This window comes from Pimephales promelas, chromosome 24, assembly GCF_988280905.1.
Source record: "Pimephales promelas chromosome 24, fPimPro1.hap1.1, whole genome shotgun sequence".
Lineage (NCBI taxonomy): Eukaryota > Metazoa > Chordata > Actinopteri > Cypriniformes > Leuciscidae > Pimephales > Pimephales promelas.
The window spans coordinates 23,461,663-23,477,655 of record NC_142792.1 but is presented as its reverse complement, the minus strand read 5'-3'; the positions used below and the strand labels follow the sequence as shown (position 1 = coordinate 23,477,655).

Genomic DNA, 15,993 nt, shown 5'->3' with positions numbered 1-15,993 from the left:
GGGCAAAAGGATTTGCGTTGGCCGGGAATCGAACCCGGGTCAACTGTTTGGAAGGCAGCTATGCTCACCACTATACCACAAACGCAGGTATTGGAGACAGACTGGATGCCAGTTTGTGCGGTCAGCAAGAATGCTCGCAACACATTAGCAGCTGGTAGGTGCAGTGGATCCAAAACTCTCTTTGTTTGGGCCCGGCAGTGAAAAAAAAAAAACGCATGAGATTTTTGACCTGACCTACCAGGATCTTTATTAAAAAAGAAAGCTCTAATTTCTTCATTATAAATTAAACACTTCATATTTAAATGGTATTAGATGATTTGTTTGGCTTCACTGGCTTCTGTGAAGCGAAGACCTAAAATGACGCATGAGGCTGTTCCTGGAAATGGGAAGGCTGTTTGCAGCGATGTGCAGTCGGGCTGATGGTGGGCGACTACCTGTCTCTGCAACTCCTCGTTAATATAGTGGACAGTATCTCCGCCTGTCACGCGGAAGACCGGGGTTCGATTCCCCGACGGGGAGACCTAGTCCTTTATTGCTGCCCAAAGACCCATAAAAAAGTTTTGCTCGAGCCACGAGTTAAAGGAGGAGTTGGCCAGGGGCAAAAGGCTTTGCGTTGGCCGGGAATCGAACCCGGGTCAACTGCTTGGAAGGCAGCTATGCTCACCACTATACCACCAACGCAGGCGGTTGGAGACAGACTGGATGCCAGTTTGTGCGGTCAGCAAGAATGCTCGCAACACATTAGCAGCTGGTAGGTGCAGTGGATCCAAAACTCTCTTTGTTTGGGTCCGGCAGTGGATCCAAAACTCTCTTTGTTTGGGCCCGGCAGTGAAAAAAAAAAAAACAGATGAGCTTTTTGATCTGACCTACCAGGATCTTTATTAAAAAAGAAAGCTCTAATTTCTTCATATTTAAATTAAACACTTCATATTTAAATGGTATTAGATGATTTGTTTGGCTTCACTGGCTTCTGTGAAGCGAAGACCTAAAATGACGCATGAGGCCGTTCCTGGAAATGGGAAGGCTGTTTGCAGCGAGCTTTAGTCGGGCTGATGGTGGGCGACTACCTGTCTCTGCAACTCCTCGTTAGTATAGTTGACAGTATCTCCGCCTGTCACGCGGAAGACCGGGGTTCGATTCCCCGACGGGGAGACCCAGCCCTTTATTGCTGCCCAAAGACCCATAAAAAAGTTTTGCTCCAGCCACGAGATAAAGGAGGAGTTGACCATGGGCAAAAGGCTTTGCGTTGGCCGGGAATCGAACCCGGGTCAACTGCTTGGAAGGCAGCTATGCTCACCACTCTACCACCAACGCAGGTATTGGAGACAGACTGGATGCCAGTTTGTGCGGTCAGCAAGAATGCTCGCAACACATTAGCAGCTGGTAGGTGCAGTGGATCCAAAACTCTCTTTGTTTGGGCCCGGCAGTGAAAAAAAAAAAACGCATGAGCTTTTTGACCTGACCTACCAGGATCTTTATTAAAAAAGAAAGCTCTAATTTCTTCATTATAAATTAAACACTTCATATTTAAATGGTATTAGATGATTTGTTTGGCTTCACTGGCTTCTGTGAAGCGAAGACCTAAAATGACGCATGAGGCCGTTCCTGGAAATGGGAAGGCTGTTTGCAGCGAGCTGCAGTCGGGCTGATGGTGGGCGACTACCTGTCTCTGCAACTCCTCGTTAGTATGGTGGACAGTATCTCCGCCTGTCACGCGGAAGACCGGGGTTCGATTCCCCTACGGGGAGACCTAGTCCTTTATTGCTGCCCAAAGACCCATAAAAAAGCTTTGCTCGAGCCACGAGTTAAAGGAGGAGTTGGCCAGGGGCAAAAGGCTTTGCGTTGGCCGGGAATCGAACCCGGGTCAACTGCTTGGAAGGCAGCTATGCTCACCACTATACCACCAACGCAGGCAGTCGGAGATAGACTAGATGTGCGGTCAGCAAGAATGCTCACACACTAATTGTGCGGTAAACAAGAATGCTTGCAACACATTGTGTGTTCATATTTAAATTAAGCACTTCATATTTAAATGGTATTAGATGATTTGTTTGGCTTCACTGGCTTCTGTGAAGCGAAGACCTAAAAAGACGCATGAGGCCGTTCCTGGAAATGGGAAGGCTGTTTGCAGCGAGCTGCAGTCGGGCTGATGGTGGGCGACTACCTATCTCTGCAACTCCTCGTTAGTATAGTGGACAGTATCTCTGCCCATCACGCGGAAGACCGGGGTTCGATTCCCTGACGGGGAGACCTAGCCCTTTATTGCTGCCCAAAGACCCATAAAAAAGTTTTGCTCCAGCCACGAGATAAAGGAGGAGTTGGCCATGGGCAAAAGGCTTTGCGTTGGCCGGGAATCTAACCCGGGTCAACTGCTTGGAAGGCAGCTATGCTCACCACTATACCACCAACGCAGGCGGTTGGAGACAGACTGGATGCCAGTTTGTGCGGTCAGCAAGAATGCTCGCAACACATTAGCAGCTGGTAGGTGCAGTGGATCCAAAACTCTCTTTGTTTGGGTCCGGCAGTGGATCCAAAACTCTCTTTGTTTGGGCCCGGCAGTGAAAAAAAAAAACGCATGAGCTTTTTGACCTGACCTACCAGGATCTTTATTAAAAAAGAAAGCTCTAATTTCTTCATTATAAATTAAACACTTCATATTTAAATGGTATTAGATGATTTGTTTGGCTTCACTGGCTTCTGTGAAGCGAAGACCTAAAATGACGCATGAGGCCGTTCCTGGAAATGGGAAGGCTGTTTGCAGCGAGCTGCAGTCGGGCTGATGGTGGGCGACTACCTGTCTCTGCAACTCCTCGTTAGTATAGTGGACAGTATCTCCGCCTGTCACGTGGAAGACCGGCGTTCGATTCCCCGACAGGGAGACCTAGCCCTTTATTGCTGCCCAAAGACCCATAAAAAAGTTTTGCTCCAGCCACGAGATAAAGGAGGAGTTGGCCATGGGCAAAAGGCTTTGCGTTGGCCGGGAATCGAACCCGGGTCAACTGCTTGGAAGGCAGCTATGCTCACCACTATACCACCAACGCAGGCGGTTGGAGACAGACTGGATGCCAGTTTGTGCGGTCAGCAAGAATGCTCGCAACACATTAGCAGCTGGTAGGTGCAGTGGATCCAAAACTCTCTTTGTTTGGGTCCGGCAGTGGATCCAAAACTCTCTTTGTTTGGGCCCGGCAGTGAAAAAAAAAAAACGCATGAGCTTTTTGACCTGACCTACCAGGATCTTTATTAAAAAAGAAAGCTCTAATTTCTTCATTATAAATTAAACACTTCATATTTAAATGGTATTAGATGATTTGTTTGGCTTCACTGGCTTCTGTGAAGCGAAGACCTAAAATGACGCATGAGGCCGTTCCTGGAAATGGGAAGGCTGTTTGCAGCGAGCTGCAGTCGGGCTGATGGTGGGCGACTACCTGTCTCTGCAAATCCTCGTTAGTATAGTGGACAGTATCTCTGCCTGTCAGGCGGAAGACCGGGGTTCGATTCCCTGACGGGGAGACCTAGTCCTTTATTGCTGCCCAAAGACCCATAAAAAAGTTTTGCTCAAGCCACGAGTTAAAGGAGGAGTTGGCCAGGGTCAAAAGGCTTTGCGTTGGCCGGGAATCGAACCCGGGTCAACTGCTTGGAAGGCAGCTATGCTCACCAATATACCACCAACGCAGGTATTGGAGACAGACTGGATGCCAGTTTGTGCGGTCAGCAAGAATGCTCGCAACATATTAGCAGCTGGTAGGTGCAGTGGATCCAAAACTCTCTTTGTTTGGGCCCGGCAGTGAAAAAAAAAAAACGCATGAGCTTTTTGACCTGACCTACCAGGATCTTTATTAAAAAAGAAAGCTCTAATTTCTTCATTATAAATTAAACACTTCATATTTAAATGGTATTAGATGATTTGTTTGGCTTCACTGGCTTCTGTGAAGCGAAGACCTAAAATGACGCATGAGGCCGTTCCTGGAAATGGGAAGGCTGTTTGCAGCGAGCTGCAGTCGGGCTGATGGTGGGCGACTACCTGTCTCTGCAACTCCTCGTTAGTATAGTGGACAGTATCTCCGCCTGTCACGCGGAAAATCGAGGTTCGATTCCCCGGCGGGGAGACCTAGTCCTTTATTGCTGCCCAAAGACCCATAAAAAAGTTTTGCTCAAGCCACGAGTTAAAGGAGGAGTTGGCCAGGGGCAAAAGGCTTTGTGTTGGCCGGGAATCGAACCCGGGTCAACTGCTTGGAAGGCAGCTATGCTCACCACTATACCACCAACGGAGGCAGTTGGAGACAGACTGGATGCCAGTTTGTGCGGTCAGCAAGAATGCTCGCAACACATTAGCAGCTGGTAGGTGCAGTGGATCCAAAACTCTCTTTGTTTGGGTCCGGCAGTGGATCCAAAACTCTCTTTGTTTGGGCCCGGCAGTGAAAAAAAAAAAACGCATGAGCTTTTTGACCTGACCTACCAGGATCTTTATTAAAAAAGAAAGCTCTAATTTCTTCATTATAAATTAAACACTTCATATTTAAATGGTATTAGATGATTTGTTTGGCTTCACTGGCTTCTGTGAAGCGAAGACCTAAAATGACGCATGAGGCCGTTCCTGGAAATGGGAAGGCTGTTTGCAGCGAGCTGCAGTCGCGCTGATGGTGGGCGACTACCTGTCTCTGCAACTCCTCGTTAGTATAGTGGACAGTATCTCCGCCTGTCACGCGGAAGACCGGGGTTCGATTCCCCGACGGGGAGACCTAGTCCTTTATTGCTGCCCAAAGACCCATAAAAAAGTTTTGCTTGATCCACGAGTTAAAGGGGGAGTTGGCCAGGGGCAAAAGGCTTTGCGTTGGCCGGGAATCGAACCCGGGTCAACTGCTTGGAAGGCAGCTATGCTCACCACTATACCACCAACGCAGGCGGTTGGAGACAGACTGGATGCCAGTTTGTGCGGTCAGCAAGAATGCTCGCAACACATTAGCAGCTGGTAGGTGCAGTGGATCCAAAACTCTCTTTGTTTGGGCCCGGCAGTGAAAAAAAAAACGCATGAGCTTTTTGACCTGACCTACCAGGATCTTTATTAAAAAAGAAAGCTCTAAGTTCTTCATTATAAATTAAACACTTCATATTTAAATGGTATTAGATGATTTGTTTGGCTTCACTGGCTTCTGTGAAGCGAAGACCTAAAATGACGCATGAGGCCGTTCCTGGAAATGGGAAGGCTGTTTGCAGCGAGCTGCAGTCGCACTGATGGTGGGCGACTACCTGTCTCTGCAACTCCTCGTTAGTATAGTGGACAGTATCTCCGCCTGTCACGCGGAGGCCAGTCGCGCGTAGGTGTAGAGCGCTGCCAGCCAATAGGAACGCAGGAAATTTCAGGGAGGCGGGCCAGAAAAAATACACAAAATCATAGGTTCGAGTCCCGTCTCGACCACAAATATCATATATTGTATCTAGATTAAAAAATGATTACAAATTCATGTCAAGTACGATTTACATATAATAAACTAAATTTTTTCTGAAAATAGAATAAAACTTTTAAGATTTGTTTTTGTGTAGGATGTACGAAATGTCCAATTATCTCAATAAACATTTAAATTATAATAGGGTATAGTTCTCTTTTAATATAGAAAATATTTGAATGTGAATAATTGTAAAGAACATTTTGATAATGTTTTATACCTTTATTTTTTTTTAGAGAGATTTTCACTTTATATTTCTTTATAATTTTTTAATAATCCAATATATATATATGAAAAACAACCAGTAAACACCAAATAGTAAGTTTATCATTTTATTTATAATACAATAATATACATATTATTATGTAAAACTGAAAAAGGTACTGTATTAAATACTTATAGATTAAAAAACAATAACATGAATAATAACAATAATAATAACAACATAAAGCTGGGGAAAAAACAAGATTTAAAAAAATAACAAATAATTATGTACAATGTTTAATTAACAGTTATTAAGTTTACACATCTGACCAAGATAAAATAATGCAAGTCAATAAAATTAACTTTAAAAACACACCAAATTGCAATGCAAACAAGGACTAAACTGTTTGATTTTAATGGACAATGGAAAGAAATTTAACAATTTAAAATTATAGATTAAATAACAGCAATAATAATATGGCTGTGGAGAAAATGAAAAAAAAAACAAGAACATTTTTAAAAGTAAATAATTATGTACAGTGTTTAATAGTAACAATACTTAATATTTAGTGTTTTTTCAAATCTGAGCAAGATAAAATAATGCTAGTCAATAAATGAACTTAAAAAATACAATGCAATGCAATAAAATACAATACTTTTGTAATTTTAATGAACATCCATATATATATATATATATATATATATATATAGTGGTGTGAATAAGTGTTTGCATGGTTTTACTTCAGTTAGCCTAATAGCTGGTTTGATTTGCATTGAAAGATGATCTTATGGTAAGTACTACCCCATGCCAATCTCTAGGTGTGGTGGAAGGTGTGTGATGATGTGGGGATATTTTAATTCCAAAGGCCAAGGGAACTTTATCAGGATGCATATTATCCTGGATCCATTAAATAACTGGCTTTTAAAAATAAAAATCAGCCTGACTCTATGGGAATTTAACATAGGGGTGCCCTGACTTATGCACCCTGTATTTTGAGGAAAAACATTTATTTATTTATGATACATTATTCATTCACAAAGAAAATTTGTGTCCTTAAAGGTTGGAGTTTTCCTCATTTTTCTAATTAAGGCATTAAGATCAATATCAAAAAGATTATTTTTATTCCTCTTTTTAGGCAACTTTAGCATGGGGGCAAACACTTATTCACACCACTGTATATATATATTAAAAGTGCATTAATATGTATAATATTGTATATGCGTGAATAACACATTTAATACACGTGTGTAATGCACGTCTTTACTTTTGTGTTCAAGTAGCTGGGAACAGGGGTTTCAGTGAGTGCAGACAGCATTGGTGCAGGTGTAGAGGCTGATTGTGCTGCGTGAGATGGTGCAAAGCCGATGTTGTTGGAGGAGCTGCAAGGAAAAGCACAGGGAGGAAATTAAAAACTGAATGTACATATGTATTTGATTGTCTTGACTACATTAAATGACTAATCATTATTTATTCTTTTATTCTATTTATTCTGTTATTTGTTCTAGTAATGCACATTCTGATAATGTTCAAATGCTTGTAAGTAAATAGTCAATTTTTTCACAACAAATAACAGTTTAGCATGCATACAATTCATGAAGTGCACCCACCTTCACCACTGGTATATTCAAACCTTAACAGTAGTTAGAACAAAAGAACATGGAGGATAAGTATGTAATTGAATAAGCCTCAAAAATGGATGTGTAAAGTAACCTGTTGTAAATAAGACTGTGGATCCTGTGGCTGCAGATGAGCCTAAAAATTACGCATTATAATTTGAATGGTTTCTCTCCAGTATGTTCAATTTTTATTCCAATTTTATAAGAATTTGACATGGGTATATATAACACACATGACAAGATACTTGATTTACTTACTCAGCTGTGTGAGATATTTTGTTGGAGAAAAACTTTCCAGTTCTTCTTCCTCCTCCATTACTATAAAATAAATAAAATAAAAAAATATAAAAATATATATGCAGAAATGTATGCATGTATATATAAAAAGTTAACAAGTTTAACTAATTAAAAATGTTAAATTGTACTATTAAATTGCACACATATATCTATTTGTTCATAATTTAAATGTAATATGTGTGTGTGATATTAATTGCAATATAGGAGGACCAAACCTGCAGAAATTAAACATTAATAAGTAAAAAAAAAAGATACATTTGATAATAGGAAAATAAATAAAGGAATAAATGACTTGATAAAATAAATATGATTTATTCTTAATCAAAATCATTTTTGTATTTTTTTCCCTTCCCTTTCTGCTTTTATTTATGTGTTAATTAATATTTATATTTGGTAAGCAAGACCAACCAACCTAATTATCATGCACATCAATAAATGAAATACTGTAAAAATAGATATAAAACTAAAGAAAGAAAATTTAAATAAATAAAGGTTAAAACAAATATATCTGGAAATAAAAACAAATTGGAATAAATAAATATATATATTAATATAATATATTAATAATATATAAATATATATATTATATAAATAAATATATAATTAAATGAATGCATAAATAAATATAAGAATAAACTGAACAAAGAAATAAAATAATAAATAAATACAATTAAAACGAATACAAATACATTAAAATATAAAAGCAAAAAATGATATATTTGGGGGAAATTATACAAAAATATATTTGATTAAAATGTTATCATAATTATTTTATCAAGTCGTTTATTCCTTTATGTATTTTCCTATTATCACATTTAATTTTATTTATTTATTTATTTATTCATTCATTCATTTATTTATTTATTCATTCATTCATTTTTAACTGCAGGTTTGGTCCTCCATACTACTGCACATTACATCTTTCTGCAATGTTAACTTATATTTTAAACATAGTTAGAGATTATGATGAAACATTCACCTTTACAAACAAAGATACTCTTATAAAATAGCTGTTTCTTATCGTCACAATCCATTCAACACGATAACAATACGATTACATGACAATACATGCAATTTAAATGATAAAATATTTGAATAATAAAGTATATGCACTCACCTGAGTTAAAGTCTGTCTGCAGGTAGTTTAGACAAAACGAAACAAGTTTGCTGACAAGTCGGTAAACAAATATCTCTCCGGTAATAAAACGGGTTGACAGATGACGCTTCGCTTTTTAAATTCCCCGCCACGGAAAAGCGAAACAGCGCCGGGAAGTCTACGTGTGGCCAAAAGTAGATTGCATCCGTAGTGTTAAGCACTACCATAGAGAATGAATGGGAAAAGTTAAGGGAAGTTAAGCTTAACCATTTTCGGCTCCCGCGCGGAAGACCGGGGTTCGATTCCCCGAAGGGGAGACCTAGTCCTTTATTGCTGCCCAAAGACCCATAAAAAAGTTTTGCTCGAGCCACGAGTTAAAGGAGGAGTTGGCCAGGGGCAAAAGGCTTTGCGTTGGCCGGGAATCCAACCCGGGTCAACTGCTTGGAAGGCAGCTATGCTCACCACTATACCACCAACTCAGGTATTGGAGACAGACTGGATGCCAGTTTGTGCGGTCAGCAAGAATGCTCGCAACATATTAGCAGCTGGTAGGTGCAGTGGATCCAAAACTCTCTTTGTTTGGGTCCGGCAGTGGATCCAAAACTCTCTTTGTTTGGGCCCGGCAGTGAAAAAAAAAAAACAGATGAGCTTTTTGATCTGACCTACCAGGATCTTTATTAAAAAAGAAAGCTCTAATTTCTTCATATTTAAATTAAACACTTCATATTTAAATGGTATTAGATGATTTGTTTGGCTTCACTGGCTTCTGTGAAGCGAAGACCTAAAATGACGCATGAGGCCGTTCCTGGAAATGGGAAGGCTGTTTGCAGCGAGCTGCAGTCGCGCTGATGGTGGGCGACTACCTGTCTCTGCAACTCCTCGTTAGTATAGTGGACAGTATCTCCGCCTGTCACGCGGAAGACCAGGGTTCGATTCCCCGACGGGGAGACCTAGTCCTTTATTGCTGCCCAAAGACCCATAAAAAAGTTTTGCTCAAGCCACGAGTTAAAGGAGGAGTTGGCCAGGGGCAAAAGGCTTTGCGTTGGCCGGGAATCGAACCCGGATCAACTGCTTGGAAGGCAGCTATGCTCACCACTATACCACCAACGCAGGCGGTTGGAGACAGACTGGATGCCAGTTTATGCGGTCAGCAAGAATGCTCGCAACACATTAGCAGCTGGTAGGTGCAGTGGATCCAAAACTCTCTTTGTTTGGGTCCGGCAGTGGATCCAAAACTCTCTTTGTTTGGGCCCGGCAGTGAAAAAAAAAAAACGCATGAGCTTTTTGACCTGACCTACCAGGATCTTTATTAAAAAAGAAAGCTCTAATTTCTTCATTATAAATTAAACACTTCATATTTAAATGGTATTAGATGATTTGTTTGGCTTCACTGGCTTCTGTGAAGCGAAGACCTAAAATGACGCATGAGGCCGTTCCTGGAAATGGGAAGGCTGTTTGCAGCGAGCTGCAGTCGGGCTGATGGTGGGCAACTACCTGTCTCTGCAACTCCTCGTTAGTATAGTGGACAGTATCTCCGCCTGTCACGCGGAAGACCGGGGTTCGATTCCCCGAAGGGGAGACCTAGTCCTTTATTGCTGCCCAAAGACCCATAAAAAAGTTTTGCTCGAGCCACGAGTTAAAGGAGGAGTTGGCCAGGGGCAAAAGGCTTTGCGTTGGCCGGGAATCGAACCCGGGTCAACTGCTTGGAAGGCAGCTATGCTCACCACTATACCACCAACGCAGGTATTGGAGACAGACTGGATGCCAGTTTGTGCGGTCAGCAAGAATGCTCGCAACATATTAGCAGCTGGTAGGTGCAGTGGATCCAAAACTCTCTTTGTTTGGGTCCGGCAGTGGATCCAAAACTCTCTTTGTTTGGGCCCGGCAGTGAAAAAAAAAAACAGATGAGCTTTTTGATCTGACCTACCAGGATCTTTATTAAAAAAGAAAGCTCTAATTTCTTCATATTTAAATTAAACACTTCATATTTAAATGGTATTAGATGATTTGTTTGGCTTCACTGGCTTCTGTGAAGCGAAGACCTAAAATGACGCATGAGGCCGTTCCTGGAAATGGGAAGGCTGTTTGCAGCGAGCTGCAGTCGCGCTGATGGTGGGCGACTACCTGTCTCTGCAACTCCTCGTTAGTATAGTGGACAGTATCTCCGCCTGTCACGCGGAAGACCGGGGTTCGATTCCCCGACGGGGAGACCTAGTCCTTTATTGCTGCCCAAAGACCCATAAAAAAGTTTTGCTCAAGCCACGAGTTAAAGGAGGAGTTGGCCAGGGGCAAAAGGCTTTGCGTTGGCCGGGAATCGAACCCGGGTCAACTGCTTGGAAGGCAGCTATGCTCACCACTATACCACCAACGCAGGCGGTTGGAGACAGACTGGATGCCAGTTTATGCGGTCAGCAAGAATGCTCGCAACACATTAGCAGCTGGTAGGTGCAGTGGATCCAAAACTCTCTTTGTTTGGGTCCGGCAGTGGATCCAAAACTCTCTTTGTTTGGGCCCGGCAGTGAAAAAAAAAAAACAGATGAGCTTTTTGATCTGACCTACCAGGATCTTTATTAAAAAAGAAAGCTCTAATTTCTTCATATTTAAATTAAACACTTCATATTTAAATGGTATTAGATGATTTGTTTGGCTTCACTGGCTTCTGTGAAGCGAAGACCTAAAATGACGCATGAGGCCGTTCCTGGAAATGGGAAGGCTGTTTGCAGCGAGCTTTAGTCGGGCTGATGGTGGGCGACTACCTGTCTCTGCAACTCCTCGTTAGTATAGTTGACAGTATCTCCGCCTGTCACGCGGAAGACCGGGGTTCGATTCCCCGACGGGGAGACCCAGCCCTTTATTGCTGCCCAAAGACCCATAAAAAAGTTTTGCTCCAGCCACGAGATAAAGGAGGAGTTGACCATGGGCAAAAGGCTTTGCGTTGGCCGGGAATCGAACCCGGGTCAACTGCTTGGAATGCAGCTATGCTCACCACTCTACCACCAACGCAGTTATTGGAGACAGACTGGATGCCAGTTTGTGCGGTCAGCAAGAATGCTCGCAACACATTAGCAGCTGGTAGGTGCAGTGGATCCAAAACTCTCTTTGTTTGGGCCCGGCAGTGAAAAAAAAAAAACGCATGAGCTTTTTGACCTGACCTACCAGGATCTTTATTAAAAAAGAAAGCTCTAATTTCTTCATTATAAATTAAACACTTCATATTTAAATAGTATTAGATGATTTGTTTGGCTTCACTGGCTTTTGTGAAGCGAAGACCTAAAATGACGCATGAGGCCGTTCCTGGAAATGGGAAGGCTGTTTGCAGCGAGCTGCAGTCGGGCTGATGGTGGGCGACTACCTGTCTCTGCAACTCCTCGTTAGTATGGTGGACAGTATCTCCGCCTGTCACGCGGAAGACCGGGGTTCGATTCCCCTACGGGGAGACCTATTCCCTTATTGCTGCCCAAAGACCCATAAAAAAGCTTTGCTCGAGCCACGAGTTAAAGGAGGAGTTGGCCAGGGGCAAAAGGCTTTGCGTTGGCCGGGAATCGAACCCGGGTCAACTGCTTGGAAGGCAGCTATGCTCACCACTATACCACCAACGCAGGCAGTCGGAGATAGACTAGATGTGCGGTCAGCAAGAATGCTCACACACTAATTGTGCGGTAAACAAGAATGCTTGCAACACATTGTGTGTTCATATTTAAATTAAGCACTTCATATTTAAATGGTATTAGATGATTTGTTTGGCTTCACTGGCTTCTGTGAAGCGAAGACCTAAAAAGACGCATGAGGCCGTTCCTGGAAATGGGAAGGCTGTTTGCAGCGAGCTGCAGTCGGGCTGATGGTGGGCGACTACCTATCTCTGCAACTCCTCGTTAGTATAGTGGACAGTATCTCTGCCCATCACGCGGAAGACCGGGGTTCGATTCCCTGACGGGGAGACCTAGCCCTTTATTGCTGCCCAAAGACCCATAAAAAAGTTTTGCTCCAGCCACGAGATAAAGGAGGAGTTGGCCATGGGCAAAAGGCTTTGCGTTGGCCGGGAATCTAACCCGGGTCAACTGCTTGGAAGGCAGCTATGCTCACCACTATACCACCAACGCAGGTATTGGAGACAGACTGGATGCCAGTTTGTGCGGTCAGCAAGAATGCTCGCAACACATTAGCAGCTGGTAGGTGCAGTGGATCCAAAACTCTCTTTGTTTGGGCCCGGCAGTGAAAAAAAAAAAACGCATGAGCTTTTTGACCTGACCTACCAGGATCTTTATTAAAAAAGAAAGCTCTAATTTCTTCATTATAAATTAAACACTTCATATTTAAATGGTATTAGATGATTTGTTTGGCTTCACTGGCTTCTGTGAAGCGAAGACCTAAAATGACGCATGAGGCCGTTCCTGGAAATGGGAAGGCTGTTTGCAGCGAGCTGCAGTCGGGCTGATGGTGGGCGACTACCTGTCTCTGCAACTCCTCGTTAGTATAGTGGACAGTATCTCCGCCTGTCACGCGGAAAACCGAGGTTCGATTCCCCGGCGGGGAGACCTAGTCCTTTATTGCTGCCCAAAGACCCATAAAAAAGTTTTGCTCGAGCCACGAGTTAAAGGAGGAGTTGGCCAGGGGCAAAAGGCTTTGCGTTGGCCGGGAATCGAACCCGGGTCAACTGCTTGGAAGGCAGCTATGCTCACCACTATACCACCAACGCAGGCGGTTGGAGACAGACTGGAGGCCAGTTTGTGCGGTCAGCAAGAATGCTCGCAACACATTAGCAGCTAGTAGGTGCAGTGGATCCAAAACTCTCTTTGTTTGGGTCCGGCAGTGGATCCAAAACTCTCTTTGTTTGGGCCCGGCAGTGAAAAAAAAAAACGCATGAGCTTTTTGACCTGACCTACCAGGATCTTTATTAAAAAAGAAAGCTCTAATTTCTTCATTATAAATTAAACACTTCATATTTAAATGGTATTAGATGATTTGTTTGGCTTCACTGGCTTCTGTAAAGCGAAGACCTAAAATGACGCATGAGGCCGTTCCTGGAAATGGGAAGGCTGTTTGCAACGAGCTGCAGTCGGGCTGATGGTGGGCGACTACCTGTCTCTGCAACTCCTCGTTAGTATAGTGGACAGTATCTCTGCCTGTCAGGCGGAAGACCGGGGTTCGATTCCCTGACGGGGAGACCTAGTCCTTTATTGCTGCCCAAAGACCCATAAAAAAGTTTTGCTCGAGCCACGAGTTAAAGGAGGAGTTGGCCAGGGTCAAAAGGCTTTGCGTTGGCCGGGAATCGAACCCGGGTCAACTGCTTGGAAGGCAGCTATGCTCACCACTATACCACCAACGCAGGTATTGGAGACAGACTGGATGCCAGTTTGTGCGGTCAGCAAGAATGCTCGCAACATATTAGCAGCTGGTAGGTGCAGTGGATCCAAAACTCTCTTTGTTTGGGCCCGGCAGTGAAAAAAAAAAAAACGCATGAGCTTTTTGACCTGACCTACCAGGATCTTTATTAAAAAAGAAAGCTCTAATTTCTTCATTATAAATTAAACACTTCATATTTAAATGGTATTAGATGATTTGTTTGGCTTCACTGGCTTCTGTGAAGCGAAGACCTAAAATGACGCATGAGGCCGTTCCTGGAAATGGGAAGGCTGTTTGCAGCGAGCTGCAGTCGGGCTGATGGTGGGCGACTACCTGTCTCTGCAACTCCTCGTTAGTATAGTAGACAGTATCTCCGCCTGTCACGCGGAAAACCGAGGTTCGATTCCCCGGCGGGGAGACCTAGTCCTTTATTGCTGCCCAAAGACCCATAAAAAAGTTTTGCTCGAGCCACGAGTTAAAGGAGGAGTTGGCCAGGGGCAAAAGGCTTTGCGTTGGCCGGGAATCGAACCCGGGTCAACTGCTTGGAAGGCAGCTATGCTCACCACTATACCACCAACGCATGGCAGTTGGAGATAGACTAGATGTGCGGTCAGCAAGAATGCTCACACACTAATTGTGCGGTCAACAAGAATGCTTGCAACAAATTGTGTGTTCATATTTAAATTAAGCACTTCATATTTAAATGGTATTAGATGATTTGTTTGGCTTCACTGGCTTCTGTGAAGCGATGACCTAAAATGACGCATGAGGCCGTTCCTGGAAATGGGAAGGCTGTTTGCAGCGAGCTGCAGTCGGGCTGATGGTGGGCGACTACCTGTCTCTGCAACTCCTCGTTAGTATAGTGGACAGTATCTCCGCCTGTCACGCGGAAGACCGGGGTTCGATTCCCCGACGGGGAGACCTAGCCCTATATTGCTGCCCAAAGACCCATAAAAAAGTTTTGCTCCAGCTACGAGTTAAAGGAGGAGTTAGCCAGGGGCTAAAGGATTTGCGTTGGCCGGGAATCGAACCCGGGTCAACTGCTTGGAAGGCAGCTATGCTCACCACTATACCACCAACGCAGGCAGTTGGAGATAGACTAGATGTGCGGTCAGCAAGAATGCACACACTAATTGTGCGGTCAACAAGAATGCTTGCAACAAATTGTGTGTTCATATTTAAATTAAGCACTTCATATTTAAATGGTATTAGATGATTTGTTTGGCTTCACTGGCTTCTGTGAAGCGATGACCTAAAATGACGCATGAGGCCGTTCCTGGAAATGGTAAGGCTGTTTGCAGCGAGCTGCAGTCGGGCTGATGGTGGGCGACTACCTGTCTCTGCAACTCCTCGTTAGTATAGTGGACAGTATCTCCACCTGTCACGCGGAAGACCGGGGTTCGATTCCCCGACGGGGAGACATAGCCCTTTATTGCTGCCCAAAGACCCATAAAAAAGTTTTGCTCCAGCCACGAGTTAAAGGAGGAGTTAGCCAGGGGCAAAAGGATTTGCGTTGGCCGGGAATCGAACCCGGGTCAACTGCTTGGAAGGCAGCTATGCTCACCACTATACCACCAACGCAGGCGGTTGGAGACAGACTGGATGCCAGTTTGTGCGGTCAGCAAGAATGCTCGCAACACATTAGCAGCTGGTAGGTGCAGTGGATCAAAAACTCTCTTTGTTTGGGTCCGGCAGTGGATCCAAAACTCTCTTTGTTTGGGCACGCCAGTGAAAAAAAAAAACGCATGAGCTTTTTGACCTGACCTACCAGGCTCTTTATTAAAAAAGCAAGCTCTAATTTCTTCATATTTAAATTAAACACTTCATATTTAAATGGTATTAGATGATTTGTTTGGCTTCACTGGCTTCTGTGAAGCGATGACCTAAAATGACTTATGAGGCCGTTCCTGGAAATGGGAAGGCTGTTTGCAGCGAGCTGCAGTCGGGCTGATGGTGGGCGACTACCTGTCTCTGCAACTCCTCGTTAGTATA

The 15,993-nt window shown here is 43.5% G+C and overlaps 1 long non-coding RNA gene and 13 other non-coding genes across 15 annotated transcripts; all 14 read right to left on the bottom strand.

Moving 5' to 3' along the window:
- Window positions 1–609: 609 nt before the first annotated feature.
- Window positions 610–681, bottom strand: trnag-ucc (transfer RNA glycine (anticodon UCC)). Its single transcript has one exon. It is a non-coding gene; the product is annotated as a tRNA-Gly (tRNA).
- Window positions 682–1,838: 1,157 nt separating this feature from the next.
- trnag-ucc (transfer RNA glycine (anticodon UCC)) lies at window positions 1,839–1,910 on the bottom strand. The gene has a single exon. It is a non-coding gene; the product is annotated as a tRNA-Gly (tRNA).
- A 1,059-nt stretch (window positions 1,911–2,969) lies between these two features.
- trnag-ucc (transfer RNA glycine (anticodon UCC)) lies at window positions 2,970–3,041 on the bottom strand. Its single transcript has one exon. It is a non-coding gene; the product is annotated as a tRNA-Gly (tRNA).
- A 1,786-nt stretch (window positions 3,042–4,827) lies between these two features.
- trnag-ucc (transfer RNA glycine (anticodon UCC)) lies at window positions 4,828–4,899 on the bottom strand. Its single transcript has one exon. It is a non-coding gene; the product is annotated as a tRNA-Gly (tRNA).
- Window positions 4,900–5,773: 874 nt separating this feature from the next.
- On the bottom strand, window positions 5,774–9,115 carry LOC148968024 (uncharacterized). Of its 2 annotated transcripts, none has more exons than XR_016149877.1 (3): window positions 8,680–9,115; window positions 6,914–7,583; window positions 5,774–6,129 (listed from the first exon to the last, which is right to left on the bottom strand). It is a non-coding gene; the product is annotated as an uncharacterized LOC148968024 (long non-coding RNA). The 2 variants fall into 2 exon arrangements; XR_016149878.1 differs by lacking the exon at window positions 8,680–9,115 and having other exon boundaries at window positions 6,914–7,401; window positions 7,524–7,760.
- Window positions 9,116–9,696: 581 nt separating this feature from the next.
- On the bottom strand, window positions 9,697–9,768 carry trnag-ucc (transfer RNA glycine (anticodon UCC)). The gene has a single exon. It is a non-coding gene; the product is annotated as a tRNA-Gly (tRNA).
- A 559-nt stretch (window positions 9,769–10,327) lies between these two features.
- On the bottom strand, window positions 10,328–10,399 carry trnag-ucc (transfer RNA glycine (anticodon UCC)). Its single transcript has one exon. It is a non-coding gene; the product is annotated as a tRNA-Gly (tRNA).
- A 558-nt stretch (window positions 10,400–10,957) lies between these two features.
- Window positions 10,958–11,029, bottom strand: trnag-ucc (transfer RNA glycine (anticodon UCC)). The gene has a single exon. It is a non-coding gene; the product is annotated as a tRNA-Gly (tRNA).
- Window positions 11,030–12,185: 1,156 nt separating this feature from the next.
- Window positions 12,186–12,257, bottom strand: trnag-ucc (transfer RNA glycine (anticodon UCC)). The gene has a single exon. It is a non-coding gene; the product is annotated as a tRNA-Gly (tRNA).
- Window positions 12,258–13,282: 1,025 nt separating this feature from the next.
- On the bottom strand, window positions 13,283–13,354 carry trnag-ucc (transfer RNA glycine (anticodon UCC)). Its single transcript has one exon. It is a non-coding gene; the product is annotated as a tRNA-Gly (tRNA).
- A 558-nt stretch (window positions 13,355–13,912) lies between these two features.
- On the bottom strand, window positions 13,913–13,984 carry trnag-ucc (transfer RNA glycine (anticodon UCC)). The gene has a single exon. It is a non-coding gene; the product is annotated as a tRNA-Gly (tRNA).
- A 525-nt stretch (window positions 13,985–14,509) lies between these two features.
- trnag-ucc (transfer RNA glycine (anticodon UCC)) lies at window positions 14,510–14,581 on the bottom strand. The gene has a single exon. It is a non-coding gene; the product is annotated as a tRNA-Gly (tRNA).
- Window positions 14,582–15,011: 430 nt separating this feature from the next.
- Window positions 15,012–15,083, bottom strand: trnag-ucc (transfer RNA glycine (anticodon UCC)). The gene has a single exon. It is a non-coding gene; the product is annotated as a tRNA-Gly (tRNA).
- A 427-nt stretch (window positions 15,084–15,510) lies between these two features.
- trnag-ucc (transfer RNA glycine (anticodon UCC)) lies at window positions 15,511–15,582 on the bottom strand. The gene has a single exon. It is a non-coding gene; the product is annotated as a tRNA-Gly (tRNA).
- Between the last annotated feature and the right edge of the window lie 411 nt (window positions 15,583–15,993).